Below are 15329 nucleotides of genomic sequence, written 5' to 3'. Positions count from 1 at the left end.
CGCGATAGCGATATTCTGCCCCTAGTGCGTACTTCGACCACTACGAGTGTTTAACAGAATGCGCGCACTAAGGTGTGTGCCTTATGTAATGGATAGCATGCTTCAAACCAGGAGCAATTATGCGCGAGAGACTTTTCTGAAGTTGCAATGCACCCACTACGTGGTCTTAAAGGAATACGCACAGTAATGTGTGTGCCTTTTGTAATGGGTGCCTGTCATTAAACCACCAAGTCGTTATGATATTGACATGGTGTGACGACCGATGGCAATGTACGCTTGAGCCACGCAATACTACTGCAATATTACATCTCGTACTGTGACACCTGTATACAGGACGCGTATTTTGTGAAGCATCAAAGTTACCTTCAGTGCAGCACCAAGCAGAGGCGTGGCTGTGTGGTTGAACACCTGCTTGCCACGCAGACGGCCTGGTTTCGATTCACACTCGGACCCAACAGTTTTGTTATTTATTTTATTTGCAGCTTTTTCGATTTTTCAGTCACGGACAAGATGATGATTTTTCGCTCACAACCAACGGCGCCGTCACCGACGCCGACGACGGAATTTCTGCGATACGAGCTCTTTAACGCTATCGCGTTAAAAAAGCTTGCGGTGCTATCTCTCCATATTCCTGCTTACGCTATGGTTCGCCTTCAAATTTATTTTATGTTTCTAGGTATTAGGCGTGTTTATATTGTGGTTTGCACTCTTCCTGACATAGAGAGAGAGAGAGAAATGTTTTAATGAAAAGCTGGAGATGTTTGCCTCGCTATTCGCCTGACATGCTATTCCAGGTGCTCCAGGACGATGATTATGATATATACACTGATAACCACACATACATACACAGACTACACTGTTTACAAAGTTTCGGTCAGGCTTGTGGCCCGCAAGACTTACTCATGTGCAAATGCGATCTGACTCGGTGAAACCGTGTCATATATCGGGATGCGATGCGAAGGTATTGCTTGTGGCTTTTGCTGAATCGCACGTTGTTGTTCTGCTGTCGTGGTTCGTTTTACAGCGAAAGCTGTTATGAGATCACAACCGAGGGCCGTTTTTGGCGCAGTAGTTGTCCGCCGTCGCCGCCGCCGCCGGTGTCCATAACCACTATCGCTCGAAATAAGAAAAAATTTCGAGGATGGAATGAGGTTCGAACCTGGGCCCTCTGCGTGGGAGCCCAGTATCCTACCTCAGGGCCATGCTGGTGCTTGAAACAGCTTTGCAAAAACAACCTATACCGGCTTCATGTCGCGAAGGAACCACATTAACATATGTAATGTAGCGTGGTAGAAGAGTAAAACAACAACCAAGCGTCACACAACGCGAATTCGGTAACCAGACGTCACACATTGCGAATTGCGCAACGAGTAGGTTGTTGAATTCTTCCAACCTATTATAAAGGGCTCTGCCATAATTCTTCATCGTCATCACCACAACACAAAGTGCACATAATGCCTTACAGGTGTTTAGCAGGTACCGCGGTTCTCCGCAGAATGACGAAAAATTGCATAGTGGCTGCATTTCTACTTCAAAAAAATTATGATGACTTATAGCGTAGTGGGTTCCTCGCAAGTGCACTTCTATTGGTTGCCAAGGAAGCCCATAAGGCGCCCATGATCCACTTCCTCAGGGTCTGAATAAAGTTAATTCCCTCTCTCTATCTATTTCTCTCGTTAGCGTATGTTATAAAGCGTGGTGGGAGAGCGACATACCGACCGGGCGTCACACAATGCGAATTAATGCTTCCAACCCATTACAAAAGCTCAGTTGTAATTCTTCATCGTCATCAGCCATCGCATCAACATACTGCTCTTAATTCCTTAACGATGGCATCTCGCTTCTCCGCAGAATGACGAGTAACGTCATGGTGGGTGCTTCCCAACTTCACAAAAATTATGATTTGTGGCGTTGTGGATACGTTGCTAGTGTATTGTGTTAGTAGCCACAAGAGAGTTTATAACGGGCTCTAGAAATGCCGCTCTTCGAGCATTCACTGTGACTGTGCTGCGCTTTCCGCGCAGGCCTGGCGTTTTCTGCGCCACAGAATTCCGTGGCTTAGCTTGTCGCAGATATACCGGCTTGTTTTACGTGGTTTTTCACTCGCTTTCCGATATTTTCTGTCAGCTGAAACATTTTTCCCAGGCTATTGGCATGCTTTTTATTATTTGAGCATTTGGATTGCGAGTTCCCTCAGACATGGAAAAAGGAATAAAGCCAGGTAAACCTAGTCAGATTTTTTAAATGTGTGCGATGTAGAAAGTCGCTTAGATTAATACATGGAAACGTTATCGCGTTGGATACTCCAATGTGTCGACGGATTTGTCGGTGGAGTTTAACAGTTCGCAACCACTGAATGCCAGTTTAATATAAATGTTGTGCTTTATGCCGGCATCATATACAGGGTGTCCCAGCTATCACGCAGCACGATTTAAAAAAAGAGGAACGGCGTTACGCGAAGCAAACGTACTGCATATTGCTCCTAGTACACTGGAGTAGCCACTGCTATTTTTTGTTACCGAGGTTTAAATAATTAGTCATAACTAAATTTGTAACTCGACAAGTACTCACCTAATTTTCAAAATGCCAATGAGGCGTATGTAGGCATGTTCAAAGAACATCGAACAACCGCATTGAATGTGTCGGTTACCAGAGACAGCGTTCCGCATTTTGGCAAGGGTACAGGCCGGGCGCCAACGATGTGCGTGGAACTTCGCTGGAATTCATTCCGTTCGATAGTACGCCGCAATCATTATCCATACCTCACGGCCGAATGTTCTCACTGATAACACGGCAGGTGTTCTGATTAAGGCCTGAATCTGTAAAACCAAGCGGTGCGTTTCTTAGGCCGGGGAGTGGCAGATAGGGTAATGCGTTCTTTTTTTTTTCTTTCTGCATTTTTTTCCTTGATACTGTCTATCTCACAGGGCGCCTGTTTGAGGGCGCTCATTCCTGACGGGCGCAACAGTCTAGTCACGTGTCACTTTTCACATTTCGCGTGCTTTCCTGATCAACCGGAAAAATGAGCGCAAAATTAGCACGCTGTTGAAAGTAGCACAGATTCCATTTGAACATGCCTACGTACGCCTCATTGACATTTTGACAATAAGGTGAGTACTTGTCGAGTTACAACTATAATTATTGCTAATTAATTAAAGCTTATAAAAAGTAAAAATAGCTGTGGCTACTCCAGAGTACTAGGAACAATATGCAGTAGGTTTGCTTCGCGTAACACCGTTCCTCTTCTTTTAAATCGTGCTGCATGATAGCTGGGACACCGTGTATAATGTAAATTTAAACCACTGTTTTTCACACAGTCAGTTAGCTCCTCAGAAATATTAACTTATAGTCAAAACGCTTGTCTTGAAAAAGTGAGTGAAAATGAAAGGATGGGAGTGGAGCGATACAGCGAAAATACAAATAAAAACACTAATAAATATTTTGGTTTGAGAAGTATTGAGTTCTTGAAGCAATAGCCATTAAAATAGCATTACTGTAGCTTCTTCGAAGAGCCGTAGATGCTTTTTTGATTAATTCATTTTTCATACTTCTATTATCGCTTCCCTTCGTTTCAGGCAGCCAGCCAGATGCATTTCTAATAATTCCTATGGATGCTTATATGCAGATTGTTTCTTTCTCTACGCTTGCTATAAGAATGCGCAGGCATGAATTTTTAGGTATGTATAGTAGATAGATGTGTAAGTATCCTTAGGGAAATGGCTCCGTCAGCAACACGATCGTAGAAACAAATGCATGGTAATAGAATTACTCTGAGACACGGCCGTCTATCTATGTTACAATTCTGAAACAATGGTTATTTGTTTTACCAGGCGCGTCAGTTTTCCTGTCGGATCGCCCAAGTTTAACCTACAGTTTACGCCGACATGTGAAATATGTGCTCGGATACTGTCGCCAGAAAAAAAAAGCGAAGAAGAAGAAAGAGATATCACAGAATACGCCCATGCACTTCATTGTGATGTTTTGTCACAGAGACGCCGCGCCTTGGTGAGCAGCTCAGGCACAAAATGTAGCGGCGCACTCGTTCCCGTGTCAGTATTCATCCTGGTAGGTAACAACAGCCTTCACCTTGCTCGCCTGAAGAAACCTTTCTTGGACATATCAATAGAGGTATTTGAGCGTGCGTTTTTCGCATTGCTATTACAAAAGAGTCCAAGCAAACAAATTCAGATTTTATTTTTTTTTAAAGCGAAGCCGTTTAAGGCAGCCGTAATTTGTGCGGCCTATCAGGTATGTACCATAGAAATCTTCTCATCACTTCTCATCACTTCTCATCACTGCTCCACTAAAAATGAAGAAAGCAACAGTTAGTACAACAAAGGGATATCTGCCACAGAGATTTGTGCGGCTTATCAGAAAAATGTGTCCATCGTAAACGGGTGTGTGCCACAGAAATGAGGAAAATCCCGCTACTCAACACAGGTCTACTAAGAAGGAAGAAGGCAACAGTTAGCCCAACACTAGGGAACGGGAAAGGCAACGACGGCTGCGAGAAGAACCCGAAGCGATAGAAGGCCTACACCAACTACGACGTGCCCGTAGATCTATGAGAAGTGCGAACGCTTGGTTTCAGCGAGTTCCTTTCTCTGGAGTTTGGACATCCGTGTCGTGTCTGTGACTGTGCCGTTTAACTCGAAACAACCTAACCTCACCTAGATGAAGCCGTTTAAGGTAGCCGTAATTTGTGCGGCCTATCCTTTGCGGCCTATCAGGTATGTACCACAGAAATGATGTAAATACCACTACTCATCACTGCTCCACTAAAAATGAAGAAGCAACGACCTAGAACCAACCAAGAAACAACCCTCATCCCCTAGGTTAGGCCAAGAAACAACCTAGAAGCAACCAGATTAGTCTTCAGAATTGTTCAACTTTGCTGTTTCAAGGCCTGCACGGCTTAGTGGTTAGTGCAAGCTTCCCCATTTGTTTTTTACTATCGGCTATTACTGTTACAAGGGGTGTGCTTTTCGACAAAACTTGAGAACATAAACGAGGAGACATGCGAAATTTGTGAACGAGGAAAAGAGCACTATAAAAAAAGAAGTCTGAGGCGTAGCGTTTTACAAGTGAAACTAAGTAGGAAAAAAGTTGCATTAACTTCAAGCCACACATTCTATTTCTTCCTATGAAGCTATTTGTACGCTTGTAGCTCGGCCAGGATAAAGGCACAAGAAAAAAGTACGCGCACGTGTGCTCAGAAATTGAGCATATAAAACGACGGTTTTAGTCTTTCTGTTCGGAAGCATTTCTGTTATTGCATCAGAGAATGGGATTATTATTTGGACAAGTGTTGACCCGATGGATACTGCACGGTGTAGCAACTGTCTCTCTTCACGGAGGACACCTATTGTCACATAAGGCACGAAAGCAAGCGAGATTAGACATGGTAGTTGGAAATATCATTCCACTCTGCCTGACAGCTAAGCGCTGTGAAAAATTGCGCTTTACTCTAAGCAGAAGGGCCTCTTCATTACTTCCACATTTAGACCACGATCACACAAAGCGCGACGAATCGATCCGCGCGTGTGGAATAAAATCACAAATTATCTCTATATTAGACGTGACACCCATTTAGTTTTATCTACACCCCCTTCGTGGTTATCCCCCCATTTCAAATCGGCCGGCTCCGTTTGGAGGTTGTATCTTACGCCATCCACCTCTAGTGCAAAGATTACAAGTACAGTAATACCTGAGATGCTCTTATTACATTTCCGTGTTGTGTCACACTCTGTGTCTATTTTTCCCTATGTCGCTGACATTTCCTTATGCACCTCATGAATGATTGCGCCTTACACCTAAAACTTTCAGTCATTGCAGCCAGTTTTAATACCAACGGAGTGCATCCGAGGTCTATTTCCGGTATCCGTCCCAAATTTGTCGTCCAGATGATAGAAAAATTCCCTGCATACTTTTCATTACCAATTATTTAAAGATGCAAGTTTTTTTCGTAACCCCTTTCTTTAGTCACATTACTTATGCACAAAACAAGGTGAAGTTTTCAAGCCTTCAGTACAAGTAATTGAATGAGACCAAAAAAAAAAGCAAATGAACGTCGGACGGAACAAAAGACCACCTAAATATGTTCTAGTTATTGATTTCTAATGCTTGTTTGTCAAAAAAATTTAAGGCAACTCCTCAATAGTAGTGCCATGCTTGAAGGAAGTGCACAGCTGGGTGGCCTTGTTTGTTTCGCATTAGTTTACTTTTTATTTCGTTCTATATCTTTCTTTTTCTCTCCTTATTCCTAATTACTTCTTTCGCTTTCTTGATCATTCTATTTTTCTTCCGATTTCTCCTTTTTCTCCCCCTCTCTCTCTATTTCTTCCTCACCTTTTCTTTGATTATCTCTTTCAATCTTTGTACATTTTCTTCTGTTTATTTCTCTCTTACTTATTCTGTCTATGCTATGCTTTACTCTCTCCTATCATCCTTTTCTCTCTCACCCTCGCATGTCCCCTCTTCACCGTCACTTGCTTTTCTCACTCTCTTCTATGTTTGTCACCCTCACTATCTCTCCCTTTCATGCTGTTTCTATTGTTCTTGGTCTTTCTTGCTTTTCTTGCTTAGCTGACATGCTAATGCTATTTCTCTATTCCTCATTCCTTGTAATATATATATATATATATATATATATATATATATATATATATATATATATATATATATATATATATATATATGAAGGAAAGCAGTGTTAATTTCAAGGGCTCGTTTTCTTTGTTATACACAATATTAATGAGCACTAACAGACCATAATGCCAAGGAAAGTATAGGGGATGTTTTTACTAGTAAATGTAAGGTAAATGTGAAGAAAGAAAAGTGGACGAAAAGATAGCTTGCCGCGGGCAGGAACCGAACCTGCGACCTTCGAATAACGCGTCCGATGCTATATATATACATATCATCATCATCATCATCATCATCATCATCAGCCTGTCTACGCCCACTGCTGGGCAAAGGCCTCTCCCATGTTCCGCAAATCAACCCGGTCCTGTGCTTTCTGCTGTCACGTTATACCTGCAAACTTCTTAATCTCATCTACCCACCTAATTTTCTGTCTCCCCCTCACGCGTTTGCCATCTCTTGGAATCCAGTCAGTTACCCTTAATGACCACCGGTTATCCTGCCGACGTGCTACGTGCCCGGCCCATATCCATTTCTTCTTGATTTCAACTATGATGTCCTTAACCCCCGTTTGTTCCCTGACCCACTCTGCTCTCTTCCTGTCTCTTAAGGTTACACCTATCATTTTCCTTTCCATCGCTCGCTGCGTCGTCCTCAATAGTGGTAGATTACCATTCATGATTTGATAATGCTTGCCGAATGAGCCCCAACCCATCCTTATTCTTCTAGTTATTTCACTCTCATGGTTCGGCTCCGCGGTTACTACCTGTCCTGAGTAGACGTACTCCTTTACAGCTTCCAGTGTCTCGCCACCTATCTCAAAGTGCTGTTCTCTGCCAAGATTGTTCCACATTACTTTAGTTTTATGCATATTAATTTTCAGACCTACTCTTCTACTTTCCGTATTCAGTTCAGTAATAACGAGCTGTAATTCGTCTCCCGCGTTACTCATCAATGCAATGTCATCAGCGAATCGTAGGTTACTGAGATACTCTCCATTAACTCTTATCCCTAACTCTTCCCAATCTAGGGCCCTGAAAACCTCCTGTAAACACGCGGTGAATAACATTGGAGAGATCGTGTCTCCCTGCCGTACGCCCTTCTTTATTGGAATTCTGTTGCTTTCTTTATGGAGGGCTATAGTGGCTGTGGATCCGCTGTAGATTTCTTCCATTATGTCTATATAGGCTTCGTCGATGCCTTGATTCCGCAGTGCCTGCATGACTGCTGATGTCTCCACCGAATCAAATGCCTTCTCGTAATCTATGAAGGCTATGTATAGGGGTTGGTTGTATTCCGCGCATTTCTCTATCATCTGATTGATAGTATGAATATGGTCTATTGTTGAGAATCCTGTACGAAATCCTGCCTGGTCCCTTGGTTGATTGAACTCTAATGTCGTATTAATTCTGTTAGCAATTACTTTTGTAAATAGCTTGTAGACAACGGACAGTAAGCTTATGGGCCTGTAATTTTTCAGGTCCTTGACGTCCCCTTTCTTATGAATCAAGATGATGTTGGCATTCTTCCAAGATTCTGGTATATATATATATATATATATATGCTTCACTCTTTTCTCTCCTCCTGTCTCTCAATTCCCATTCGCGCCCACTTGCTGTACTATACTCTCCAACGCTATACTATGCTCTGCTAGCGTGTCTGGATAGCGAAGCGGTTGTGATGCTTGCCTTTGGACCGTGGGAACGCGCGTGGGAATCCCGCCTCCCCAAGCAATTTTTTCGCCAACAATTTTTCTGTTTCTATTGCTTTTATCTCCCTTTATATCTCTTTCTTCCACTCTTTCTTTCTCTCTCTCTGTGCCGTTCTCTCGAACATCGGTTTATTGCATACCGTGCCAGAGAAATCGCCGCACATGTTCTCGCAGCGAAACAGAAGATGAAGAACATGACGACGATGAAGAAGAGGTCGAAGAGAGCGCGTGCCGCTTCATGCTGATCATCATTACTGTTTCCGACAGGCAACTTTACGGCGAACCTAAAGAGCTCTGCAGTTACAAGATGCAGCAAGCCGCAAAAGGAGATTTTTTTTTCTTAAACTGGTATGTGAAACAGACGCACACAACATGGTGCGACCCTTTTTTGTCGGAGTGCTATGATAGAATACAAAACATACGGACAATCGGTAATCATTCCGGCAGTGTCGTTCCACGTCATGTTTTAGCGAAATTGGCGAAGGAGTAGCATATTTTAACGCTATGACGTTGAAGAGCTCGTTTCGCCGACATTCCGGTGTCGACGTCGGCGTCGGTGTCCGCGTGGCTGGTTGTGAGCGAAGAATATTTCTGTTGTGCGTTGAGAATCATGAAAATACAACAAATAATAAAAATGTCTGGTCGGACTGAGAATCGAACCCAGGCCTTCCGCGTGGCACGGAGGTGTTCTACCATAGAGCCACGTTATTGCTCGAAAGTGTATAGGAAAAAAAACACGATACGGATGTCATGTAGAGGAAATAGTTTGCTTAATGCATGTGATATTGCGTGACAGAAGCGTAGAATCGCGCCAGGCGTAAAAACGTGTGAATTGCGAAATGAGTGTGTGTTTTAAAGGCCTGCGCATTACAAAGCGCTTAGACATATGATTCATCACCAACTGTAAAAGCATCAACAAAGTGAGTATCTGCGTAGGTTCGCGTGTTGCCTTACGGACACGTTGTGGACCCTTCGCTGATTTGCAAAAGGAAGAACTGGGGCGTACAGGGCACTTAACTGTACTTGCAGTAGGTATTCTAGTACAGTTTGATAGGGTCAATCTTAAGGGCACAGTCGCTGGTTCCCTTACCGCACGGTTGAGACATGCACCGAGAACCGAAGCCAAGCTAGCAATTGAGAAGGGGCCAGTTTACGCTATAGCGTTCTGCTCTTGAAGGCGAAGCTCAAACTTCCTCCAAGTTTTTATGACGTTCATGAGAGTAAAGCAAGAGGAACGTTATTCAAAAGACTCCACAGCACAGAGAAAAAAAGAAGGTAAGCTACGGCCAACTGTGCTCTTCTAGTAAATAGGCTGCGGTGCGTTTAACTCATACAAGTCTACAATGAACCGGAAGTGAGCGCGTTGAACTTTCGGGCTTCCAGGCTTCCAGTACACGCACACAGGCAATGTCTACCTAAGCTCTATTCCACACGAATTGAAGTCGTCTGTTAGTGGCACCTTTGGTGTTTCTTTATTTGTCGTTTGCACGACGCTTTCGCCAGTTCGCCAGTTTGCCACCGCCAGTTCGCCAGCTCGCCCCACGCCATTTCGCCAGTTTGACGAAATGGCGTGGGGCGCGCTAGTCGCTGTTGCTAAGCCAACCAAACAATATGCGACCTCACCGGCGAACGATGAACAGGCAGACTCAGTGCTGCGTGTAATCACCAGTTTTTCCTCGTTAGCTTGAAGTTTAAAACGAACGGTACACTGATGATCGGCCGAGTGCACTGCGGACAGATAGCTTAAATTCTGCTCAGGATTATGCTTTCAATTATCTTTCACCGAGTCGACCGTGCGCAACACAAAGAATAAATCGTCAATTATTGCAGTCAGGTCTTTCTTTTATTGCCTACTTTTGAAGTTAGCCAACAAAGAATATTTCGAAGATGGTCGCGTATTTCAGTCTCATCAGTATATAATTGATAACTAGGCAGTCGAGTTGGTCTATATAAAGTGAGTGCAGGTGCTCCCAAAGTTATTCGGAACGCTGTCCAGCGTTCCGAATTACTCTTTTTTATTTCGTTATATCTCACTGCTCAAGACTTCGCTCTTACGCGGCTTCGTGGCTGCCAAAAAAGTAGGTCGACGTGTGCCAGAGTAATTAGGGTAATTAAGCTAACAGTGAAGGTGGCGCTGCTCTGCCTCTTTGAACGCACAATTGCGCTGGGTCACACTGCAGTGTTTTGTCTCTTAAATAGCGAATTGAATTCCATATGAATTCTTTCCTGAAAGAGCCCGCATTGGTAAGGAAACGCCTTGAACAATGAATCGCTTACTTTTCGTTTGCCACTTGAATAGTTGTATGTTTATTAAAATGCGTCATCACTGTTCACTGATAGACCTTCCGCAAAAAGCTAACTTTCCTTGAAAGATTGAACAAAATTAAACTCGCTGCCAAGCAGAACGAAACATTTACCTCTCACATTTCTTTCTTCTTTTTAATGTAATACGATTCCATGATTTTACGCGCCAGGGTATCGTTACTCTTGCCGAGAACGGAAACACTGCGTGGAAAACTCAGGCTCACAAATGCAGGAATGCAGGAACTGCAGTGCACTGGCAAATGTGCTGAAAGTTAGTTTTTTAAGGGAAGATAATGCTATCTTACTCTGTCGCTTGTGTACCGGGTTTTACCGATGTGCATTTTACCGCATTCGAGCGGCATCTCATAAACCACGCCAGCCGAGCAGGCGACATACGGCTGGCGTGCCTCGTTTTCCATACGGGGCAGGACCTTTTTGTGTAATATTAATGCGGGGGCAAAGGCCAGCCGATTTGCGAGGCGCCGAGTTCATCAAAAAGTACCTGTACCTGTTAGCCGCGCTCTTAAGATTGTGAGCAATTTTATGTATGTAAGACATAACCGTTGGCATTTTTTCCATTGGGTGTCTGTTTTTTGTCGATCCCTTCACTTTTTGACGGTGAGCTTCTGAAAGCGTTAACTGTGACGTGAATAACGTCATAATTCTAACTGTGACATGAATAACGTCACAGTTAAAGTAATTGTCATCTCAATTTCATGGAAAACTATTAGTGACATTGAAAGAAACCACAGTGTGCGCCGAGCAAGAATGGGGATCTCAGTATTATAGTGAAACCTTATAATATTCAACAGACTGTTAGACATTTTATTTCCCCGCTACAAACAGCATGCCACTTGAAGTCTTCTTAGTCGTAATTATTACGCAGGCCAAATAGGCTTAACTGCATTGAGAAGCATGAAGTCAATTTTTCGGTTAAGAACACAACCTATATATGTTGGCTCTATAATACATTTCTGCCCCTTTTGAGAATTTATAGCGGCTTATCTCGAACACCATTCTTCTGCAAGTGTAAAAGAAGAAGAGCGCGCACATTCTCTCGTATACTGTCCCTATGAGCTAAGCCCTGAAGCACCGCGTTAACTCTTATAGGAAACAGCCGGCACGCATTGTTCGTGCTCGCTACGCAGTTCCGCAGGGACGGAAACACGTTCGAAAATTAGTTGCGTTTTTTTGCGTGTCTCCAAACTCCTGCACTTCCGCAGCCTCCGAAGGCAACTGAAGCCGACGACGACAAAAACTGCGGAGGCAAATTCAAAACTAGGTTAATTAACTCCGGCACCGCGGTGATATTTCACGGCTCCGTAATGAACGTCGAACACGCCAAACGTATCGCACGCAAATATGAAACGAGACTAGGGCATTACGAACGCTCTCAAACCCAATTAGGGGAAATGAGGCTCTAGAGGACGACAGAAGAAGATATCGGTAAGACAGAACAAAACTAACTTGGAAGCCAGCTTAATATTAGGAATGATTGCATCAGTAGAGTTAGTTTTTTCTAGCGTGATTACAAAGATAAACCTGCGTATGCCAACATGACCGCTGTGTATCTAGTGCTGCCCAATTTTCATGGTGCTAAGCTGTGATATTAAAAACTTTAAAATTATTGTACGTGATTTGATATTTACGTTACCAAGATTAAAGACCACGCCCTGTTTGTTTCATTTCCTTCTCTTGCTTTATTTTAATGTGATGGCTGACTGTAGACCGAGATCTAGGTAACTGGGAAGAAAGGCTTCATCGAGCAAGTATAACAACAACAGCTAAAAGTTGATACGCAAGGAAAGGTATTGCCAATGCTACATAAGCAATAAACAATAACCAAGAATTCGGGCTCAAAGAACAATCATCTATTGTGTTACTTTTTAAGCTGACTGACTTACACTAACCTCACCGGACATTGTGGCCCTCGGTTCGAAAAGTGGCCCTGGGTTAGAAACCAAGAACGTGAAGCAAACTTATTTTGTACATGTTTTCTTGATAACGATCCGTCTTATGAGGCACAGCGACTGAGTGGTGAATGAACTGGCTCACAATTTTTATCGTTGAGTCGACATAGAAACGCTGGCGTAATTAAGAGTGTAGTCATGCTTGCAAAGTTTTCTTCGCATAATATTTATGCTCCAAATTTCAAGTGAAATGGCATAGATGCAAGGAAGCGCGTCCAACTGTTTGACGGCATCACATTTTAGGTTATCGACTCATGATCATGAATGCGCTCCCACTGCCTTTAAAGACGCCCATCAATTGAGAACGCAGGCTTTATGCGTACTAGAATGCCCTCCTGAAAGAACTCCTCGCAAACTATTTTTTGTTGAGGGACGATTATGAATTGTGCTGTACGCGCATCAGCCCTAGCAGCACAAATAATTGGACTCTCTAGCTCCGGGCTTGTCCAAGCCACTTTATCCTTTTCCCGTTGACTGGGCAGCCCTCGGATTCACATAAGAGCCCCCTCAGTAATATACCTCATGTAAGAAAATATCACTGAATAAAGGCATCGTTGATGCAGGCATCAACACTCCGATCTCTTGAAAACCACAGTATCACTAAAGAGGAGGAGAAGGAGGAGGGAGGGAGGAAGACTATACACTGATGCGATGGCGGTGAAAACTACGGAGGTTTGTGTAATTAGGCCAATCACTTCTCATTACGTGATTCACGCTATCACAAGTTTGGCTGCAGCAGAGGGTACTCTTCTGAGAATTTCAGTATCGTTTTCTTTATATGCGCGTAGTATTAAACCCTCCCACTATGTGTGTTAAGAGTACCAGAAGTGAAATTTTTGTCATCCTATATATCCATGGCTAATGTTATCTTCCTTACCTGATCTCTGCAACCTGGCGTAAGTTTCGTATTACCTATATTTAATTAAGACTATATTCGGCAGCCAAATTCTGCGCAATCTAAATATAGGTTGGAATGCAGCTGCACCTTCCCAAATGTATTGTGGCTGAATGAATCATTATTAAAACGACGCTGCATATTAATTTGCTATATGATAAGTATGAGAAGTTGTTCTGCATGACACAATGTGATGCGCGCGTTCTTTTTTTTTTCACGTCAATCATGAGGGCGTTTTGTCTACCCTGCATTTTGTCGAGTTTTCTTTTGTTTTTGGTAACTGTTTTTTGTACTCGCTTAAAAAATTCAGTCATCAGCGAAATAAAATATGTTCCATGAAAGCAAGTAGGAAAAGATCCGACGTTGCTGAAGGAAATGAACAAAACTTATACTTGGGAATTAATGCCAAATAATATAGGTTCGAGAACAGTGGTAACAAATTTAGCTTCCTAGTGCATAAAATGCGAGAATAGAGCATTTGTATACGTATTTTACGGTCCTTGTGTACTGACACATGTTCAACATCTGTCCTAAAGTTTTGATGTCGCAAGATCTTATCAGTATTCCTCGCCTCCGTCCATCGTTGAATTTATTTCTTCTTACTTTTTAATTTCGACCGGTGCACTCCTCTGGCGATTACAAAAGCAAACAACGAAAGAGTGGTCACGTTTGCAAAGAGTAATCACTTAAGGAAAGCGTACATGCCAGTGCCTGCCAGAACTCGCGAAAAGCCGCTAGCGCTCCGATTCACAAGGAGAGTGGGCTGCTTCAGGATTTCACCCTTGGAACCTGCTATTAAATGCACCCATCGTCTCACATCTTGACGAGGTTGCATTCGATGCCCTAGGGTCACCCGATTCCCCTGCAAGCCCTCTCCTTTTTAAGGGATCAGGTCCTCTATAACCTCAACGTGTCTTCCTCCTTTGGCAACTTTCCTTTTTTTTCTTTTTTAACTGCGGTTCTTCATGCCTTAAGGAGCGCCGTCCTACCGTTCGGCGGTAGCATAATTGACGCGCTTCACGCATTTGACGATTTTGTGCCGGTGCTGCGTTCTTGATCGGCCCTCTTCTCAATTATTTTCAACGATGACAACGGGGCCCAAACACTACCGCTGTACACATTAGCATCATCCTTCGGGATTTCATGCCTTCTTTTGAACGCGCCTTCTGCCCTTTCGACAACCCCTCCCGTTCTCCCTAATTACGGTTAAAGAGAAATCATTCTAGTCGCTCGGGGCAGCAGATGCGGCCCTGACGTGCCATCTCAGTAATGAGCTTGCGTAATTTGGGTGTGATGGCGAAACTAAAGCGCAAATGTGTTACCGACCTTGTTTCTTCCACGCAGTAGCAAGGTACGCTGCATTTCTTTTGAGTAGCTTTTTTATTTCTGTTCGGATGAGCGTTTATTTAAAACAGGCTGACGCAGCTCTCGGCGTATGTGATTGGAAATCGGCGTGGCGCGAAACAAAGCTTGTCCGGTACTTTCTTTTCTTTTTGTAAGTATGCTGCGTATGTCACGACAGATTCGCTAAGCACATCGGCATAAGCGCACCTAATGTACTAACGAGATACTCTTTTATGGTGCGTCAATGCGTCGCTAACACGCGTCGTATTGCGAGGGAAAGCCCATTACAAGCTCCAGACTGCCGTTTTTTACTCTTATTATTTTTCCAAGTGTGTAGTTTCAGCTGTTATCCAGGATACGGAAGGGTAAATATTATGCCACCATTTTCACAAAGGCGTCCAGCGCAGTAATTTTGGGTATGGTATGACCTTCACTCAGTTATAAACTTTCTTGAAACTGAATT

This window comes from Rhipicephalus sanguineus, chromosome 2 (genome assembly GCF_013339695.2).
Source record: "Rhipicephalus sanguineus isolate Rsan-2018 chromosome 2, BIME_Rsan_1.4, whole genome shotgun sequence".
NCBI classification, from domain to species: Eukaryota; Metazoa; Arthropoda; class Arachnida; order Ixodida; family Ixodidae; genus Rhipicephalus; species Rhipicephalus sanguineus.
Note: the sequence above shows the minus strand (reverse complement) of the source record.